Genomic DNA, 22,692 nt, shown 5'->3' with positions numbered 1-22,692 from the left:
TAGAAGATATAGGAGTATTTAATTGATTTACCTGGTCTTGATTCAGCTTTGGTAAGTGGAATCGATCAAGAAAAATTGTCCACTTTTTATTTAGATTTTCAAATTTTGTGGCATATAGACTTTTGAAGTAAGTCTTAACGATTGTTTGGTTTCCTCGGTGTCTGTAGTTATTTCCCCCTTTTCATTACTGATTTTGTTGATTTGGATGGTGTCTCTCTGCCTTTTAGTTAGTTTGGCTAAGGGTTTGTCTATCTTGTTGATTTTCTCAAAGAACCAGCTCTTGGTTTCATTGATTCTTTAAATTGTTTTATTTGTTTCTAATTGATTGATTTCAGCCCTGAGTTTGATTATTTGCAGCTGTCTACGTCTTTTTGGTGTGTCTGCTTCTTTCTTTCCTAGGGCTTTTAGGTGAGTCATTAAGTTGCTTGAATGAGATGTCTCGAATTTCTTCTTGAAGGCACTTAGTGAAATGAACTTTCCTCTTAGCACTGCTTTCATTGTGTCCCATAAGTTTGGGTATGTTATGTCTTCATTTTCATTGAATTCTAGGAAGACTTTAATTTCTTTCTTTATTTCTTCCCTGACCCAGTTGTCATTAGTAACAAGTTGCTCAGTTTCCATGTGTGTGTAGGCTTTTTGCTATTTCTGTTGGTGTTGAGGTCCAGCTTTAGTCCATGGTGATCAGATAGGATACAAGGCATTATTTCAATCTTCTTGTATATGTTGAGGCTCGCTTTGTGACTAACCATATGGTCTATTTTGGAGAAGGTTCCATGAGAGGAAGAAAGTCTTAATAAGAAATTATTTATACCAGTTTAGACTGTGACCTTACCTTTCTGTAATTGTCTTCATTGTTAATTGATGTAGGAAGAACTTGCCCATTATAGTCAGTATTATTCTTTAGTCAGGGGGTCCTGAACAGAATAAGAAAGAAGAAACAAGAAAGAACAGAGAACAAGCAGGCAAGCAGGCAAGTAAATAAGCATGCATTTGTTTCTTTTCGCTCTTTACTGTGGATAAAATGTCACCAACTTCAACTTCCTTCCTCAACTCCCCACAGTAACAGACTGTAACCTAAATTCTTAAACCAGCCAATGCTCTTTCAGCCTTAGGTTTCTTGTTGTTGGAGTATTTTATCACAGCACTGGAAATGAAACTAAAACACTCTCCATATGTCTGCTCTTGTTTCCATGGTGGCTTTATTCCCTGATGGGATGTTTCCAAGTAGAGATAAAAACGGCCACCAGCATTTCTAGGTAAAAATGGCAACTAGTATGTTACGCTTGAGTGATACCTGCTTAAACAGTTATCTCAAAAGAGAGATTGTTTCTTAACTGGGGATCAGTTCTCATTCCTTAGATTCTGCTGATTTTTTAATTAGGAGTAGAAGATGAAGATATGTGATTCAAGTGAAATGGTCACTTTTGAAATGAATAAAGAAACCTAGCATAATTACCCAAACACATGGGGTAATAGAGACTTGCTGGTCTACTGATGGAGAATATAAGATATATGTTAGTCTGATGGTGAGGTATGCGTCGTAACTAAGAACAATTAACTGAGAAGCCACATGACCAGAAATCACACAGGTCTTTCTTATCATTTTTCATAAACCACTGTGGGTTGTGAGGGGCATAGGATGGGTTCCTTCCATCAGCATTTTTCAACTTAGATGGGAGAATCTACATGCAACATTCCAAGATTTCTGACCTAAAGTATGATGAATTTTTCACACCAACACAAAGTTTCTACTTAGAAACTATTTATACTTCTTTTCAGCATGACCTCACCATAAGATCTTTGATACCACTAAGAGAGTAGGGTAAAAATTCCATCTTATGATGTTCCAGGAACTAAAGAAGACTAGAAATATTTTTAACACTATCAAAACAAACACAGGTAAAAATAAATCATGTATATCCTCTGTAAGAAAATAGGTAGGATACATCCCCATGAACCTCAGATTTCTGGATGTAATTAATATTGTATACATATTTATATTAGAGACAGAGATATCATGATAGTCCCAGATATTCAAATTTGTACTGTTGTGAATCATTCATCATTAAGATAATTCTGTCTCCCCTGTCAGTTATTTGTGCTCTGACAATGTGGTTTTATCAACAATGTACAAATCTCTCAAATAATTAGAACTTTTTGACAAACTTTATTTCAGAGACATAAGAATATTGTAACAATGTCTTATTGTAGCAAAGCAATTAGAGAGAAAAATAATAGCATGAATAACAGCAACAATGACTTATTCAACTTCTTAAAAACCAGAATAAATGAAAAGAACAAAAATCACTTGACATTTGCTTTGTTTTGAAAACTTTCTGTTCTCCTTCTACTTCAAACCCATTTAAGTCCCAGAACTGTCTGCTGCTCTTATCCAACCAACCATGGTCAAGGCAAGGTTTGGGTAAAACTTCCTTTGAAGATTAAGAAATTTCACTACATAACAGGTTTTGTTTGTTGTTGTTTTGTTTTGTTTTTTGGTTTTGGTTTTTGTTTTTGTTTTTACTTAGGGGATGGTGAGCATGTGTGTCATAGCATGCACATCATAGGATAGCCTTGAATGTTGGTCTTCTTGTCCACTTTGAGATGGGGAATCATCCCCCGTTGCATACACCAGAATTGGCCTATGAGATTGTAAGAATTTTCCAAATGTTGTGATTATAGAGGTATATTGCTATGCCCAACTTTATGTCAGTTCTTGGGATTTTTGGTCTTCACACTTTTACCAAAAGTACTGAACTCACTGGTTTAGTTTCATTGTTTTAATATTAGTTTTATTGTTGTGATAAAATACTCTGTCCAAAAGCAACTTAGGGAGAGATCCAAGATGGTGGCTGCCAGTACATACTGTATCTGAGTGAGTGGCAGAAGATCAGAGAATGTGAGTACTGGCAGCTGACTCCAAAATACCAATATCAGTGTTTCCCAGACAAGAGGGGACATCCCAGGAGCTGGGAACATGGGGCTTCAGGTCCCCTGTAGCAGTTTCCTAGATCCAGGAGTCCCTGAGGCCCCTGCACTTTCTGCCTATGAGTGTGGGCCTCAGTTCCAGCAACACCCTACTCCAGGAATCAGACCTTGGATTCTTCTCACTTACCCGTGGGCAGTGCCTGGATAACAGGAACAGCATCCCAAACTCCAATCCATGGTTTCACTGTTCCCGCTGTAGAAACTGACTGGGCATTACTAGCATATTGAACCCTGCTTCCAAGAAGGCGGAGCCCAACTGAATTTGAGTGCTTAGAGTTCAGTGTCTGCCTGGCCGGCAAGCCATGGTGCAGATGTATCAAAACAGCAGCACCCTCGAGGCTGTCTCCTACCAGCACACTCTCATATTCCTCTAAACTTCTCCTGCTGCCAACCTAAGGCAACTCGAAACTCCAGAGACTTGTGGATGCAGGCTTCAGGTCAGTTCTCCTAGCAGTCTTGAGACCAGCAGGACCTCACTGGGTCACAAAGGCCAGAGAAACCCAGCTGGTTTCTGGAACGAAGAGCCACTGCCCCAGACAGTGAGCACCAGTAACTACCATCCAAGGCCAGAGACAGCCTGAACCCAGCCAGAACCCAGAAAAGATCCCTGGTCACACAGGCACTAGGTCGCCAGACCAGAGCCACACGCCTGCATGTTCTGATCACCTTCCCAGGCTGAATGGTGAGCACAAAAACACCAGGGACTGGGAGTCCCAGTCACGAGAAAAACCCTCAGGGAAGGAAGGAAACGGGACTGGCCTCGGGTCACCCAGTCTTTCCCTGGAAAAGGTCTCGCAGAATGGTGGGTGTGCGCTGCCAGCACTGAACTGGGCTCCAGTTGTGGGCACAGAGACTTGCTGCGTCCCCCAACTCTCCATCACAGACAGAACCATGCACTCCAGGGCAACAGAGACTGAGAGTCCCTGTCAGGAGAAAACCCCACAGGAAAGGAAGCAAACGGGCATGGACTTAGGCCACCCAGTATATCTCTGGAAAAGGTCCCACAGACCAGCGCACCTGCTAACCCAGGGACCTGCCGTGCACCAGCTAACCTGCTGCTCCCAGGAGAGCGGTACTCACCTGCCACTGATTACCACTTGGGTACTGGGGCACAGAGCCCCAACTTCAGACCTACAGAAGCCTGGTATCCCCAAGATCAACCCCCAGATGCTGCTCCAAGGGGCAACCAGTTATCCCTAACTAAACTGACCAAACCACGGGACACACAGGTTGCAGCAGCAGATCACTAAATTTACAGCAAGAAACCCAGAAGCAGGGTAGCTGTTTCCAGGACTTCTCTGGGTGAGAGGAGAGCCCTCTCGACTAACAAGGACCACAGTTACCACTAAGGTCTGTACCACTCATACCTGAGGTGAGCTGTGGCAACTCCTGAAAAACACCGGACATTCAGTGACCATACCCAAAAAGCTGAGGAGGCTTCCTTCAGGAAAAACCATCTTCCTAAGGGAATTCTCTCGACCTCAGAATTCCAGGAACCACCAGAAACTAACACCCAACACCTAAGATAGCCTAATGGGTACAGGGCAGCATAAAAGCTCAGCCAACAATAGACAGAGTAATATGGCATCTCCAGAACCCAGTTATCCAGGAGCAAGTAGCCCTGGACACCCCAGCATAATTGAAATTCAAGATGACCTAACAACTATGCTCATGAAGATGATAGTAGAGGAAACAAATAAAATGTGTAAAAACCTAGAGGAAGATAAAGTCAAACAGATTATGGCCATCTGTAAAGAAATAGAAGATAAAGAAAAACAGATTATGGCCATCCATAAAGAAATACAGGAAGTTGCAGCCAAACAGTTTGTGGCCTTTAGAGAGGAAGTACTTAAATCATTGAAAGAAATAAAAGAAACAGAGGATTGTTCAAACAAACAGCTGAAGGAATTGAAGGAAAAACAGGAAAATACAGTCAGACAAGTGAAGGAAATCAACAAAACAGCTCAAGCTCTGAAGACAGAATTGGAAAAAATTAAAGAAAACATGAATGGAGGAAATTGTGGAGAGAAAGAACTTAGGGAAGAAAACAGGAACTATAGCGGTAAGCATAACCAATAGATTACAAGAGATGGAAGAAAGAATCTCAGCTGTGGAAGATATAATGGAAGAAATCAATGTATCCATCAAAAAAAAAAAAAGTTAAATCTAAAAAATTCCTGACACAAACCATCCAAGAAATCCAAGACAACATAAAAGACAAAACCTAAGAATAATAGGAATAGAGGAAAAAGAAGATTCCCTCCTCCAAGGCCCAGAAAATATTTTCAACAAAATCATTGAAGAAAATTTCCCCAACTTAAAGGAGAGGCCTATAAGAATACAAGAGGCCTACAGAACACCTAATAAATTAGACCAAAAAAGAAAATCCTCCCATCACATAATAATCAAAACAGTAAGTATACAGAGCAAAGAAAAAAAATACTAAAAGCTGCAAGGGAAAAAGGCCAAGTAACATATAATGGCAAACCCATCAGAATCACACCTGACTTTAAACAATAGAAATAGCAAAAAGCCTACACACACATGGAAACTGAACAACTTGCTACTAAATGACAACTGGGTCAGGGAAGAAATAAAGAAAGAAATTAAAGTCTTCCTAGAATTCAATGAAAAGGAAGACACAACATACCCAAACTTATAGACTGGTAGATCAATGGAATTGAATTGAAGACCCAGAAATAAACCTACACAGCTATGGACACTTGATTTTTGACAAAGAAGCCAAAACCATACAATGGAAAAAATACAGCATTTCAACAAATGGTGTTGGTCTAACTGGACGTTTACATGTAGAAAAATGCAAATAGAGTCATATTTATCACCCTGCACAAAACTAAAGTCCAAGTGGATCAAAGACCTCAACATAAAACCAGACACACTAAATCTACTTGAACTCACTGGCATAGGAGACAACTTCCTGAACAGAATACCAACTGCTCAGGCAATAAGATCAACAATTAATAAATGGGACCTCATGAAACCTAAAAGCTTTTGTAATACAAGGGGCACTATAAATAGAATAAAACAACAGCCTATACATTGGAAAAAGATCTTTGCCAACCCTACATCTGACAGAGGACTAAAAATCAAAATATATAAAGAACTCAAGAAATTAAACACCAACATACCAAAAATACTCCAGTTAAAAAATGGGGTACAGAGCTAAATGGAGAATTCTCAAAGGAAGAATATCGAATGGTGGGGAAGCACTTAAAGAAATGTTCATTGTTCTTAATCACCAGGGAAATGCAAATCAAAAGGACACTGAGATTCAATTTTACACCTATCAGAGTAACTAAGATCAAAAAGGCAAGTGACAACACATGCTGGTGAGTTTGTTAAGAAATGGGAACCCTCCTCCATTCCTGGTAGGAGTGCAAACTTGTACAACAACTTTGGAAATCAATCTCACAGTTTTTTAGAAAACTAAGAACAGCTCTGCCTCAAAACCCAGCTATACCACTCCTGAGCATATACCCAAAAGATGTTCTACATACAACAAGGATACTTGCTCAACTACATTTATAGTGGCTTTATTCCTAATAGCCAGAATCTGGAAACAATCTATATGTCCCTCAACCAAAGAATGAATAAAGAAACTGTGGTACATCTACACAATGGAATATACTATTCAGCTATTAAAAACAAGGACATCATGAATTTGCAGACAAATAGATGGATCTGGAAAAGATCATCCTGAGCGAGGTAACCCAGAAGCAGAAAGACAATGCATGGTATATACTTATTCATAAGCAGATAGTAGCCATACAATACAGGATAAGCATACTACAATACACAGACCTAAAGAAGCTAAGTAACAGGAAGACCTTAGGGACAATGCTTAATTCTCATTCGGAAGGACAAATAGAATAGACAGCAGAAGAGGTTCAAGAGACGGAATAGGGCAAGAGCCTACCATAGATGTCCTCTGAGACTCCACCCAGCAGGGGATCAAAGATGCGAGACTCACAGCCAAATTTGGGCAGAGTGCAGGGAGTCTTATGGAAGAGTTGAAGGATAGAAGGACCTGGAGGAAACAGATGTAGCCAACAGGCTGTTCAGTCTCCATGTGAGTTCCCTAGTAAGGGGAGCAGGGGCTGTTTATAACATGGACTCCCTGGTACATGTCCTTCAATCATTTTCCTGGGCGGGCAGCCCTGCCAAGCCACAGATGAAGAGGATGCAGCCAGTCCTGAAGAGACTTGATAATCTGTGGCCAGTTGATAAGGAAGGAGGACTCCCCCTTTCTGAGGACTAGTGGAAGAAAATAGGGAGAAAGAGGGAGGGTGAGTGGGACTAGGAATGAAATATAAAAGGAATATGAAGTGAATAAATTTTAAAAAGCAACTTAGGGGAGAAAAGAGTTCATTTGTTTTACAATTCCAAAATATAGTCTAATTATAGTTATTTTGGGAAAATTAAGACAAGAGCTCAGGTAGCTAGTCATACCACTCTCTCGGTCAAAAGCAAAAAGTAAGTAAACACACCCCTGCTAGCTTTCTCCACTGTAATACAGTTCAGGGCTCACCCTAGGAAATAGCACCACCCACAGTGGACTGGGTCTTCCAACCTCAATTAACAATCAGGAAACTATCCTACTGAGAAGGGAGGTCCCCCTCCCCTTCCATCTGACCCTGGCCTAGCCGGTTTCATCTGGACTGGTTGCATTGTCTCCCTCTGTGGCCTGGCAAGGCTGTACCCCCCAGGTGAGGGGCAAAGGGGTAGAAGAGGGAGAGGGGGTGGGATTGGAAAAAGAGGACCACAGCTAGAATAAAAATTGAATAAATTATAATAAATTACAATAATGAATGGCTTTTGAAAATAAAAAAAGAAACTATTCCATAGAACAACACTCTTGGATGATTCTAGGTTGTTCTAAGTTGACATTTAAAACTAACCATCACACTTGCTGAACAAGAAAGCGTCTTTGTTGCCCGACTTCAGCCTCCTTTGACTAATAATCATGATCCTTATTCTCAGATCCCTTAGATCCCATCGCCAAGGTAGGCTCTTTTTCCTACCCAAGTTTGGCTACTTCCGGTAGGATCCCATACCAAGCTTTGACAGGATCCTCAAGAGAGTCTGTGGCTTTGCTACAAAATCCAGCATACTACCTCCATCCGTAAGACTGTTTACCATCACTGCCTGGAAAGTCACTATAATAGTCACACAACTACACAGTCCCCATCACCATGAAGTGGAGCTCACTCCTGTTGCTAAGCCAAGTTTGAGGAGCCCAACCAGAATCATGTAATCTTAGGGCCACTCTGCGACACTTCTAGTGGGACAGGCAAGGTGACCACCAATTACTTCAAGAGATCATGTTCCCATTACTCTACAGCAGTCCTCATGAGCTACAGATCATCTGATGCCACATCCTTGACATCTAACTTACCTCTTTCTGTTGACTTTGACATCAAAGTCAATTGCTCTATAGAGCTTCCTCAGATTCACAGTCCTAGAAGTTGGTTACTCTGTCCCTGTCACTTACCGAATGAGTGATTTGGAGAGTGAATGCTACACTGAGTGAGTGGATGAAACAGCAAGAGAATATATGTATGTGAAGGAATGACTAAGCAGGCATCCACGTGGAATTAATCCAAAACTCCTCAAACATTCCGGATTCATTTCCAGGCCATTTGCTTCTGCCTCCGTTCTGTTATTTCTGTATTGGCATCCACTTCCTGCAACTCCATTTCTGTGATACTTCAACTAGCTCTTTTGAGGGTGAAGTATGTTTCCTGGACTCCTGGGACATGTGCAGTGTCTCTAGTACAGGTGGTCAATACATTCAAGATGAAGACTTGACAAATAATAAATGATAATAAGGTTGGGCAAATAAAGTAGTGATATATCCCTAAGCACTGAATATGGGGAATGAATAAAAACTGTAAAAGAGAATACTTATTGACCTCAATGCCGTTCAACAGCCAAAGAAAAGTTATTGCTTCTTATTCAAATGAAGGTATAGCAGAATAAATAATCTAAACAAATTATCTGACTTATGCCTTTAAAAGCTGGCAACACTGGAACTGGGCTCCAAATCTCTACATTTTCACTGGTTGGTTATGGTTTTCTGTGATTGGTTGTGGTCTCTGTTGCAGAGAGAAGTTTCCTTAATGCAGGATGACAAAGATTCTTATTTGTGAGTATAAGAACAAATATTTAAAATGAGGTTAGGGATTGTTCTGGTTTTTATAAAAGTGTAAGATTCTTGTCCAAAACCCATTACTTCACTAGCCCCAGGTAGTTGGTTGGGTTTCTAGTACCAACCATGATTTCCCTCTTGTTGAGCAGATCTTCTATGAACCAGTTTTCTGTGAGATTCATCTCATAGCAGTGTCTGAAGCCATACCCATAAAGTCTCACCATGATGACTGTTTACACATGAGCTGAATAAGAAAATAGACATGCTAACACGGAAAGGGAAAGCCCATGAAGCCTCAGTCCTATGCAAAGACTACAGGCTGGAATGCTGAGAGTGAGAGAAATAGTCTTCCCCAGGAAAGAGTGCAGCAATTGGTTATCAATATCAAATGGCCATCTCTGAAAATATACATATTAGTAACAGTATACTGATTGAAATGTGTATACGTGTAACACAAAAATTAATGGAGGTAAAAGCCGTGAATTTTAAAAAGAACAAGGAGATTTGGAAAAGAAGAAAGGGAGGAATGAAATAATTATATTATAATCTCAAAGGATTTTTTAAAATATTTTATAAAGCTAGCAATTCTCAAATTCGAGCCAGCTTTATCTGTCCCAAATTTTAGTCTCTAACTTATAGTTATGAAAAGTGTGAGACATTTAAAGAGACACAAAGTCACATGGAACATCCACGTATTTAAAAAAAAAAAAATGTGTTGAAAATAGGATTAGCCATTTTAAAAGATCTATTGTCCTAACAGAGAAAGTTAAAGCACTGTGTTTCCACCAGAAAGATAAGCTGTATATTTGCACATAAAGACGCTATCAGGTAAAAACTGAAGTTAGGGGTAAAGCTGTAAACGCCTTGATTAAGGGCACTGTGCTTAGAAATCAGCTTTTTAGTTTATATTAAGTCTCTACTTCATTGTTGCTGAGGAGGAGGTAAACTTCTTGTTTCCTAATAAAGTGACTAAAAGTTAAATTTTAATTTTTTTCAATTTGAATTTTTTTTATTAGTTACACTTTATTCACTTTGTATCCCCCATGAACCCCTCCCTCCTCCCCTCCTAATCCCATCTTCCCTCCTCCTTCTTCATGCATCCCCTTTCCCAAGTCCACTAATAGGGGAGCTCTTCCTCTCCTTCCCTTCTGATCTTAGTCTATCAAATCTCATCAAGAGTGGCTGCATTGCCATCTTCTGTGGCCTGGTAAGGCTGCTCCCCCCTTAGGGGGAGGTGGTCAAAGAGCAGGCCAATCAGATTATGTCCCTCTTCCCATTACTATGGAACCCACTTGGACACTGAACTGCCATGGGCTACCTCTGTGCAGGGGTTCTAGGTTATCTCCATGCATGGTACTTAGTTGGAGTATGAGTCTCTGGAAAGACCCCTGTGTTCAAATTTTCTGGTTCTGTTGCTCTGCTTGTGGAGTTCCTAGACATATATCCAAAAGAGGCTCAAGTACACAATAAGGACATTTGCTCAACTATGTTTGTAACAGCTTTATTTGTAATAGCCATAAACTGGAAACAACCCAGATGCCTCTCAACTGAGGAATGGATACAGAAATTGTGGTACATATACAGAATGGAATATTATTCAGCAATAAAAAAAACAAGGAAATCATGAATTTTGCAGGTAAAGGGTGGGATCTGGAAAAGATCATCCTGAGTGAGCTATCCCAGAAGCAGAAAGATGTGCACGGTATATACTCACTCATATAGACATATAATATAGGATGAACCTACTAAAATCTGTACATCTAAAGAAACTAATCAAGAGGGAGGACTCCAACTAAAATGCTCAATTCCCTATCCTGAAAAGCAAAGAGGATGGACATCAGAAGAAGAAAACAGGAAACAAGTTAGGAACCTGCCACAAAGGGCCTCTAAAAGGCTCTGCACTGCAGACTATCAAAGCAAATGCTGAGACCTATGGCCAACTGTTGGGCAGAGTGCATGGAATCTTATGAAAGAAGCAGGAAATAGTAAGATCTGGAGAGGACAGTAACTCCACAAGAAGAGCAACAGAACCAGAAAATTTAAATTATTTTTTAAATTTATTACAATTTATTCACTTTGTATCCCAGCTGTAGTCCCATCTCTTGTCCCCTCCCATCCCGTCCTTCCTCCCTGTTCTCCTCCCATACCCCTCCTCTAGTCCATTGATAGTGGAGGTCCTCCTCCCCTTCCATCTGACCTTAGCCTACCAGGTCTCATCAGGATTGGCTCCATTGTCTTCCTCTGTACCCTGGTAGGCTGTTCCCCCATCAGGGGGAGGTGATCAAAGATCTAGCCACTGAGTTCATGTCAGAGACAGTGGGTACATTTACACAATGGAATACTACTCAGCAATTAAAAACAAGGAAATCATGAAATTTGTAGGCAAGTGGTGGGAACTAGAAAAGATCATCCTGAATGAGGTATCCCAGAAGCAGAAAGACACACACGGTATATACTCACTTATAAGTGGATATTAGACATATAATATAAATTATTTTTAAATGTTATTCCTTGAGAATTTTGTTTATACGAGATGAAACATGATTACTTCCATCCTTCATTTTCCTTCCAATAAACAGCGGATTTCCCTAGCATGCTTTTCCCAATTTCATAACCTTTCCTTCTTAAAAAATAACCTATGACTGAATCTAGATAGTGCTATCCATATGTAATTGGGTGTGCAGTATGCTAAATTTGCCAGTGGCCATATCCTCAGAAAAGAATGATTCTTCCTCCCATAGCAGCTATTAACTGGCAACAGCAGTTAAGGGTGGGGTCTTGAGAGCTCCTCCCCCCTTCTGTCATCTCCCAAACTGGAAAAACATCTTTCCATACTAGACCCGAAAATGATTGCCCTTGTAATCCAGAAACAGTATATACATTCAAGGTATCAAGAAAGGATCTGTGCCAGTTTTATGTACATTCTAAGGAACTGGCTTTAGGCAGATATGAGAAATGTGCAAAATGGACTGAATTTTCATCTTGCTATATAACAGGTGAATACTTATGGGACAATGGATGGGCCAATGTATGCTGAAGGAGGTGCAATTGTGGTTTTTCTATTGAGCATCATTTTACTGAGTAGAGTCCAGTTGGTTTTCTGTTCCAGCATGAATCTCTCCAACTTGAGCCTGTTTTTAGAATCTTTGCTTTGACCTTCCCTGTCTGTGTATTTTAATTGGAGATGGGAAAAGTGATGAGCAGATGATTTACGGCCCTCGTTTTATGTGCCTGGGGTGTTTTGGATGCTCTTCCAGGATCTCCAAACACTACATCCCATTTTACAGGCTGCCTTGATGGATGGTCCACTGATTCACCACCCTGGCCCCTCTTGAAGGTGGCTCATTTGGGACTTGTTTCTTACCAGGAGCATTCTAATATAGAGACCACCCAGGAAATTAAAGAGAGAAATCACAGGGCCTTTGGTCTTGTTGCAGTTGCTCACAGACATAGACGCAGATTTGCAGGCATGAGACAAGAGATCAGAATGCATACAAAGCCCTCGTTTTCCAACATCTCAGAAAAGATTCAAAAGGAGGGTCATCTGACACAAAAAGATTGGCATTGACACACTTGAGCTTTTTTTTTAGAAGTGGGGAGAGGGGATTGCTTTTGGATTATTTACAGAAAGAGATACAAGACTTATCCTGCTCCCTAAATTACACCCAAGCCTTTACTGTTCCTGTCAAGGATAGAAAAGACACATGATGGATTTCTTTCCTAAACAAAATCCACAACAGATTTGGGACTTCCCCTTTTCTGGATGGATGATCTAATTCTTTGAAAATTCTCTCTCTCCTTTTATTCCTTATTTCCAGTTGTGCCCCCAGAAGAAACAAACAATCTCATGTTCTCTGCCTAAGACTCATTCTAGTCTGCACCCTTCTTAGCTTTGGCTCCTCCACACTCTGAGAATCTTGGTACCTTCAACCATGAAAACAAACAGACAAACAAAATTCTTGCTCAGTGCTATGTAAATGATTTAGATTTTATTTATTTGTTTTGTTAGACCATCAAATTTGAATCTTAGCTTTTCCATTTACAAACTATGAGTCCTTGGACAAACTGAGAAACAGCTTTGAATTTTCCCTAAACCTAGGGTAAACTGCAGTGTTGTGAGCACTGAAACCCCAGATGTTGCAAAGTATCCAGACTTATTCTACATCAATAATTGGTAGCTAAATTAGCCAAGCTTGGCTAACTGCCGTTACAAAACAATCCTAAAATGTCAGTGGCTTAACACAATTAAAGCTTAATGCTTCTTTGCATTGCAGCCCAACTGTTTCTGACCAGGCAGCCCTCCTCCCTGTAGTAACCCAGAGGCTCTCAGACTCTCTCTGTCTCACTTTCACCCTCATTTTGTTGGTCAGAACACACTGACCTGGGGTCTTACCTACTTTCACTTGAGACTAGAAATGAAGGTTTGCTTTGGATCCATGAAACAAGAAGAGATCCCATGATGCCTGGGATCTCTCTTGACCTTAGCCCACTGTGTTGACTAGAGTCTTTACCCCACTCTTTATAGATCACTCACTTTGTGATCTATAAACCATCTCATAAAAGGATAGGGTAACCTTTACAAGGACCGTTCATATCTGTAGGAATTTGACATATGTCAGCTTAAGTAGGCACCTGACACATGATGGACTCATGACAAGAGTAGGACAAGACTGAAATCCTGTTGAAAATGAAAGGGGATGGAGGCCATCTACCCAGAGCTCTTGCCTGAGGATGGGAGACTAGTTATAGCTATAGTTGCTATCACCCAGAAAAAGAAGGGTTTGGGAAGATACTTATACTTAAAACAAAATAAAAGTTTGCAGTGATTTTTCAGGCTCCAGATGCTCTTTATTACATAATGGTGATCATAAAATGACTTAATAGGAATGATTCTGTTTCTGCTCTCTCTCAGGAGCAGGGGTGGGAAGGTCCTTGCATGCCAATTAGCAGGTAATTGGAGCCACAGAGAACACAAGAAGTGCATGACTCCTACTCAACTCGCAGAAGGGGAGAAACAAACCCAGAGAATGTTCTAGAAATGTCTAGAACTCTGTTGGCTGAAAAATGTAAGTCCACAAGAGTAGAGAGTGAAGTGAAACTATATTTTAGGAGCCTATGAGTTATTTCATGATCACCAATCATCCATTCTTTCCATGCATTCATTCAGTCATTAATTCAACAACCTCCATGGGTCTCCACAGTGCTCTTGATGCAGAGGCACAAGGTAAATGAGATGGTGTTGAGACCATTCTCTCCCTCCTGCTTTCTCCTCCTAATTTTTCTATAAATAGGGACAAAAGTACATCTTTATGGAGCAGGTATCAGGATTGAATGAAGCTATCTAAACATATCATGTACCTGAGTGCTCCCTAAAAAAACAGTGGGGTTCCACCATGTTTGTTATTTCTGGTTATGACCACTGTGGTTATTAAATCAAATCCATAGTGCAGGTGAGACATGCCACAATGTCCAGGCTAGACCTCTAATCTCTGGCTCTCTGTGATTTTCTAAGTAAAACTGTCACTTATTGAGCAACTGGTATTTGTCTACCTGGAAGGAGAGACTTTGGAATTCTCCTGGTTAGCATCTTACTATTATCCTCATTTGATAAATAAAGAGACTAGTTGAAACATGGTCTGAAATATGAGCCTAGGAGGTACACAGGTTTGTTTGTTTTTTTCCAGTGAAGTGTAGAAAAATTCACCAGTGACATTTTACCTGAGTCTATAGTTTGGGCACTTTCTTCCTCTACTTAGCATATTTTTCACCTTTTCTATTTCAGATGAAAAGTCCTCTCTGCTCTACCCTTCCGAATATATTCCTATAATGTATGGATATGTATATATTTTCTTTTTGTTTTTTTTTCTTCTTCATTAATATATTTACTTAATTACAGCCTAATCATAGACCCCTCCCTTCTCTCCTCTCAGTTCCACACTCACACTTCCCTCTCCCCATTTCCCCTCCTCTTCTCCTTAGAGAAGGGTACCAACTCACCTTGGCACATCAAGTCACAGGAGGACTAAGCACCTCTTCTTCCACTGAGGCCAGACAAGGCAGCCCAGCTACAGGAAAGGAAGCCAAAGGCAGACTAGGGGACCTACATGAATGATCAAGCTGCACATCTGCTACACATGTGTAGGGCACCTAGGTCCAGCCCATGCTGTTTGTCTGGCAGTTCAATATCTGTGAGCCCATGTGGCTTGGGTTAGTTTCCTCTGTAGGTCTTCTCCTAGTGTTCTTGACCTCTCTAGATCCCTCCATTTTTCCTCCCACTCATCAACAAGACTTCCCAGACTATGCCTTTTGTTTTACTCTGGGTTTCTGCATATGTTTTCATCAGCTGCTGGGTGAAGCCTCTCAGAAGACAGTTATGTTAGGCTATTTTTCTGCAAGCCTAGCAGAGTATCATTAATAGTGTCAGTGGTTGTTCTTTTTCGTGGGGTGGGTCTCAAGTTGGGCCAGTCATTGATTGGCCATTCCCTCAATCTCTGTTCCATCTTTATCCCTACACTTCACTTCCTGTAGGTAATACAAATTTTGGGTTAAAGGTTTTATGGGTGGGTTTGTGTCTCCCTCCTTCCACTAGAAGTCCTGTCCCACCTGGCTACAGGGAATGGCCACTCCGGCTCCATATTCCCCACTGGTAGGAGTCTCAGCCAAGGTAACCCCCACAGAGTCCCGGGAGCACCCCCCTTCCCATAGATTCCCACCCACTGATTTTCATTTTCTTTCCCAGGTTTCTCCTCCCTCCCCTGCTCTCCCTACTCCTGATCCCTTCCCCACCCCTCTCACCCAGTTCCTTCCCTCCATCTATTTCAGCTGTCTATTCTATATCCCCTTCTGAGTAAGATTCAAGCATCCTTTCTTGGGCCCTTCTTATTACTTAGTTTCTTTGGGTCTGTGAATTGTTCCACGGTTATCCTATACTTTATGACTAATGTCCATTTATAAGTGGGTTCACACAATGCTTGTCTTTCTGGGCCTGGGTTACCTAATTCAGGATGATTTTTTTCCTAGTTCCATCCAATGATCTGCAAATTTCAATATGTGCTTGTTTTTAATAGCTGAGAAGTATTCCATTGTGTAAATGTACCACATTTTCTTTATCCATTCTTCAACTGAGGGACATCAAGGTTGTTTCCAGTTTCTGGCTATTATCATATTAAAGCTGCTATGAAAATAGTTGAACAAGTATCCTTGTTATATGGTAGAGCCCAGGAGTGGTATAGCTGGGTCTTGAGGTAGAGCTAGTCCCAATTTTCTGAGAAATTGCCAGATTGATTTCCACAGTAGTTGTACAAGTTTTCACTCCCACCAACAATGAAGGACTGTTCCCCTTTCTTCACAATATCACCAACATGTACTGACACTTGAGTTTTTTATCTTAGCCATTTGGATGGGTGTAAGGTGAAATCTCAGAGTCATTTTAATTTGCATTTCCTTGATGACTGAGGACATTGAGCATTTCTTCTAAGTGCTTCACAGCCATTAGAGACTTCTCTGTTAAAAATTCTGTTTAGCTCTGTACCACTTTTTAAAATTAGGTTATTTGGTTTGTTGGTGTTTAATTTCTTGAGTTTGTTATATATTTTGGATATTAGCCCTCTGTTGGATATAGAGTTGGTGACAGTCTTTTCCCATTCTGTAGGCTGCAATTTTGTCCGATTGACTGTGTCCTTTGCCTTGCAGAAGCTTTTCAGCTTCATGAAAAGATCATATATGAATTGTTGATCTTAGTGCCCGAGTTGTTGGTGTTCTATTCCTGTAACACGTATTTAAGGCTATTCCCAACTTTCTGATCCATTAGGTTAAGTGTATCCAGCTTTGCACTGAGGACTTTGATCCAATTGGACTTGAGTTTTGTGCAGAGTGATAAATGTGGATTTATTTGAATTTTTCTACATGTAGACATCCAGTTAGACCAGCACCATTTGTTAAAAATGCTTCCTTTATTCCATTGTATGTTTTTGGTTTCTTTGTCAAAATTCAAGTGTCCATATGTGAATGAGTTTACTTCTGTGTCTTTGATTTGATTCCATTGATCAATGTGTCTGTTTTTATGCCAGTAAGGTGTAGTTTTTATTGTTTTATCGCATTGCTCTGTAATACAGCTTAAAATCAGGAGTGGAGATACCTCCCGAAGTTCTTTTATTGTACAGGATTATTTCAGCTATCCTGGATTTTTTGTTTTTACATGAGAAGTTGAGAATTGTTCTTTCAAGGTCTGTAAAGAATTGTGTTGGACTTTTGATGGGATTTGCATTGGATCTATAGATTGCTTTTTGTAAGATGGCCATTTTCACTGTGTTAATCTTACTGATCCATGAGTATGGGAGATCTTTCCATCTTCTGAAGTCTTCTTCAACCTCTTTCTTCAGAAACTGAGGTTCTTATCATAGAGGTCTTTCACTTGTTTGGTTAGAGTTACCAAAATATATTTAATATTATTTTTGGCTATGGTGAAGGGTGTTGGTTCCCTAATTACTTTCTCAATTTATTGCTTGTATAAAGGGGGCTACTGATTTTTTTGAGTCAATATTGTGTCCAGATACTTTGCTGAAGGTGTTTTTCAGCTGTAGGAATTGCTGGTAGAATTTTGGAGATAATTTATGTGTATTATCATATCATATGGCAAGAGCTATACTTTGACTTCTTCTTTTCTGATTTCATTTCCTTTGGCTGTTTTATTGCTCTAGCTAGAACTTTAAGTATGTTGAATAGACATGGAGAGAGTAGGCAGATATGTCACATCCTTGGTTTTAGTGGAATTGCTTTAAGTTTCTCTCCATTTAATTTTGTACTGGCTGTTGACTTGCTGTATATTGCATTTATTGTGTTTAGGTATATACCTTGTATCTCTGATCTCTCCAAGACTGTTATCATGAAGGGTGTTAGATTTTTTTCAGTATCTAATGAGAGGATCATGTGGTTCTTTTTCATTCAGTTTGTTTCTATGGTGGATTACACTGATAGATTTTTGTATATTGAACAATCCTTGCATCCCTGGAATGAAGCATACTTGATTATCGTAGATGATGTTTTTGATGTGTTATTAGATTCAGTTTGCGAGCATTTTATTGAGTATTTCCAATTTTCATAAGGAAAATCAGTCTTTGTTGAGGCTCTCTCTTTGTTGAGGCTATGTGGCTTAGGTATCAGCACAACTGTGGTCTCCCAAAATGAGTTTGGCAATGTTCCTTCTGTTTCTATTTTGTAGAATAATTTGCGGAGTGTTGGCATTAGCTGTTCTTTGAATGTCTGATAGAATTCTGTACTGAAACCTGGCCCTGGGCTTCTTTTTTGTTTTAATGACCGCTTTTATTTTCTTAAGAGTTATAGGTCTGTTTAAATTGTTTGCCTGATCTTGATTTAACTTTGGTAAGTAGTATCAATCAAGAAAATTGTCCACTTCATTTAGATTTTATGATTTTGTGGAGTACAGGCTTTTGAAGTAAGACCTGGTGATTCTTTAGATTTTCTCAGTGTTGTTATGTACCCTTTTCATTTCTGATGTTATTAATTTGGATATTTCTTTTTTGCTTAATGGTAGTAGCAATTCTATAAAGTCTGCACTAACTCTGTGTTTACACTAGGAAGGTCAAGGCAATGTTTCCTGGAAGTAGACATTTAATGTCTTTAGAGTGGTAGCAATCCCCCAACACAAAATACAGGGAGTATTCAAATTACAGAAGGTGTTTTTACACCTAGAAAATGTAAATAATGTCTCCACAGGTTAAACTATGCGGCTTCCTCTAGAGATCAAGCTACAAACCACGGCTGACCTGTGAGTATGTTCAGCTCTTGACTACCTTCACTCATAGAGTTTCTCTTTGATGTACAAGTGGAACACATAACTCAGCAAGCCACCCTCTAAATTTTTATTTATTCTTCTCTCATACAATGCATCCTGATCACAGCTTCCCCTCCCTCTACTCTTTCCTGGTCCTCCCACCTCCCTTCTTCCCCAGATCCACTCCCCACCCCACCTGGTCTCTGCCCAGAGAACAGCAGTGCTCCCAGGGACATCAAACACAGCACAAGATACAATAAGACTAGGCTTATTATACAATCAAGGCTAGGCGAGGCAGCCCAGTAAAAAGAAAAGGGCCCCAAGAACAAGAAAAAGAGTCAGGGACACGCCAGCCCCACTGTCAGAAGTACCCTAAAAACACCAACCAGTAGGAATAATTCCATTTATGTGTTTATTTTTAATTTTTTTATTTTTTATTTCGTTCATTCATGTTTGGTCCTACCATAGGTGTCTCTGGGTTACCCAGCCTCCAGTTCTTTGTCATTCAAGCAGCAGTGTCAGAAATGGGCTCCCTCTTGTGGCATGGGCCTCAAATTAGACCAGCCATTGGTTGACCATTCTCACAAGTTCTGTGCCATGATTGCCCCAACACACCATGCAGGCAGGATACCCTGTAGGTTGAAGGTTTTGTGACAGAGTTGGTGTCCCAGTCTCACCACTGGGAGACTTGTCTGATTAAAGAAGATGAAAGGTTCAGGCTCTGTATCCTCAAGTACTAGTATTCTCGCTAGGATCACACTCATAGATTCCAGAGTTTCTGCTGTACTAGGTTTCCACATCAGCCCCTCAAATGCTGATTTCAATTGTCTCTCACTTCATCTCTCCTCTCCTACCTGATTCCTCCTACTCCCATCCCTACCTTCCCTCAGTTCATCCTCAAAATATATTTCCTCTTCTCAGGGAGTTCCATATGTCTCCCTAGAGTCCACCTTGTTACTTAGCCTCTCTAAAGTCCCCCTTCTTTGTTTGCTCTCTTGCAATCTGCAGTATGACCTAATGCCTGAGCTCTGAGTGATGTCATATATTGGTATTAAGTACAACTGGATATTTTGGTTTTAGGGGTTTTGTTGTTGTCTTGTTTTGTTTTGAGACAAAGTTTCACTACATAGCTTTGGATGTCTTGGAACTCACCATGTAAATCAGGCTGAATTCAAACTCATAGAGATATGCTGGCCTCTGCACATGGAACTCTGAAACTAAAAGCATCTACCACTACACACAACTAATATGGATTTTAATAAGAGGTGACCCACCTACCATGAGGAAAATAGAGCTCACAATAGGCAAAATATTCCCTATAGTCCAGCTAATAATGTCTGTGGCTTGTGGGTTACTCTCAGATGAGTATCACTCAAATAAATCAAACTTGTCAAATAGCGTTTTTCTGCCTGTCACTTCAACCCTCTGTACTCTTTCTTCCACAAAGATTCAGTTTATTTATCCTGGATCCTATGATGAAAAATTGGATGATATCTTTCTCAGTTAAGATGATATCTTTCTCCTAACATTATAAGGAGACACTGTAATCATGGCAATTTATAAGAGAAAAGCATTTAACTGTGGGGTTTCTTATATCCTGATCCAAAGGCAGCAGGCAGAAAAAGAGAGAAAAAAGCCTGGCATGGGCTTTTGCAACATCTAAGATCAATCCAATTAACACACCTCCTCCAACAAAGCCAAATATATTCCAACAAAGTCTTACCTTCTAATCCTTACCAAACAGTTCCATTAACTGATGACCAAACATATGAGCCTATGAGGACAATTCTCATTTAAATCACTACATTCCACTCCTTGGCCTCCATAGGACTGTAGCCATATCATAATGCAAAATGCAGTCACTACAGCTTCAAAACTCCCCATACTCTTCCACAGTCTTCACACACTATTTAAAAGTCCAAAGTCTCTATTGAGACTCACGCAATCTCTTAAATTGTAGCTCTCTGTAAAAATCAAACTTAAAAAATAAATCACATACTTTCAACATACAATGGCACAGAATATACATGACCATTACAAATGGAAAATACTGGGCATAATTAGGAAATTCTGCATCAAAGCAAGAACAAACACCAGATCAAATACCAAATCCCGAGTCTCTATATCCAATGACAAAGCTTTGCTAATTCTCTCTCTCTCTCTCTCTCTCTCTCTCTCTCTCTCTCTCAACCTCTCTCTCTGGCTAATTTCATGGCCTGCCTTCAGCTCTTCTTGGCTGGGATCCCAGCACTCTGCCTTCTCTAACATGTTGGGGTCTCCAATGCAATCCAGACTTTACTTTCAGAGTTTCAATCAATGACTTCTCTGGGACTCCAGGCCAGGGCTCCCTAACACATGCCTGGCCTTGGTAGTTTTCTTAGCAGTTGAAAGCTGCGAAATTCTCCTGCTTACTGGGGCAGGAAACTGGACCTCTCTTTGAATTACACTTGAGTAACATTTTTCATTGTTTTTAGGCTTAGGAACACCCTCAGCCTACCCTTTGAAAGACTGCAGGATTAGCCGTGTAGGGTCTTGCACTGAGGTTACCATTCCCTTTGCTATACTTAGCATCAGGTTTTGCTTTAAACTTCTCATATCCCTGGGCATAAGACTTGGCTCCAACATTATATTTACTGGGCTTCCTTTTATCCTCAAACCTGTACATTTTGTATTTCTTTTCTCTTTCAATTACATTTGCTCCTGCTTTCTGTTGTTAATGGTTTCCTTCACTGCTTAAGCTTTTCTTTAATTCCTTTTCACAAGTTGGAAGCTTAGCTGTGTGGGATCTTGCCTTGAGGTCACCACCTCCTTTATTCCATCTGCATCTGACTATTCTTTAAACTTTTTATGACCTCGAGTACTAAATAAGTTTCCATTACTTCCTGGGGCTCAGTTTTCTCCTCAAACTGTACATTCTGTATTTAACTTTGTACAGCTCGCCTATTCTTATTATAGATGTACATAAGAGTGATCACTAGTAACCACCCAACATAGTCAATATTAGGCTCTGTGGAAATTTCCTCTGCCCGTGCCCTTAATCAGACTCTTCAGTTTACCCTCAGGCAGAATTTCAGGACAAGGGCAGAAATCAGCTATGTTCTTTGCTTAAAATATCATAACAATGTCCTCTAGGCCACTTACTAATATTCTTTTCCTCTGAAACTGCTTGATCTCAGCCTCTATAACCCTAGTGGCCTCCAGCACTATTTCTTTCATGCTTCTAGTAGAATAACCCATTAGGCTTGCCTTAAAGAGTTCCTGATCCAAAGTACAAATTCCTCTAAGCAAAACCATGGTCAGACCTATCAGAGCAATACCCCAATCCTCAGTACAAACTTATGCTTAAGTTACTGTCCTATAGCTGTGAGGCAACACCATGACCAAGACAACTTAGAAGAGAAAAATCACTTAATTGCTGCTTACTTACAGTTTCAGAGGGTTAACTCCATGATCATCATTGTGAGGAACATGGCAACAGGCAGGCATGGTGCTGGAGCAGTAACTGAAAAGATACATCCTGATTCAAAGACAGCAAGCAAGAGAGAGACACTGGGTCTGACATGGGCTTTTGAACCTCAAAGCCCACTGCAGTGACATACCTCCTCCAACAAGGCCATACCTAATCCTTCCCAGACAGTTCCATTAACTAAGGACTAAGCATTCAAATGTATGAGCCTACGGGGTCCATTCTAATTCAAACCACATTTATTTCCTTCTCTCCTTAGTCACTCCAAACCTTAGC

This window comes from Psammomys obesus, unplaced genomic scaffold, assembly GCF_907164565.1.
Source record: "Psammomys obesus unplaced genomic scaffold, mPsaObe1.curated_primary_1811, whole genome shotgun sequence".
Classification (NCBI taxonomy): Eukaryota; Metazoa; Chordata; class Mammalia; order Rodentia; family Muridae; genus Psammomys; species Psammomys obesus.
Note: the sequence above shows the minus strand (reverse complement) of the source record.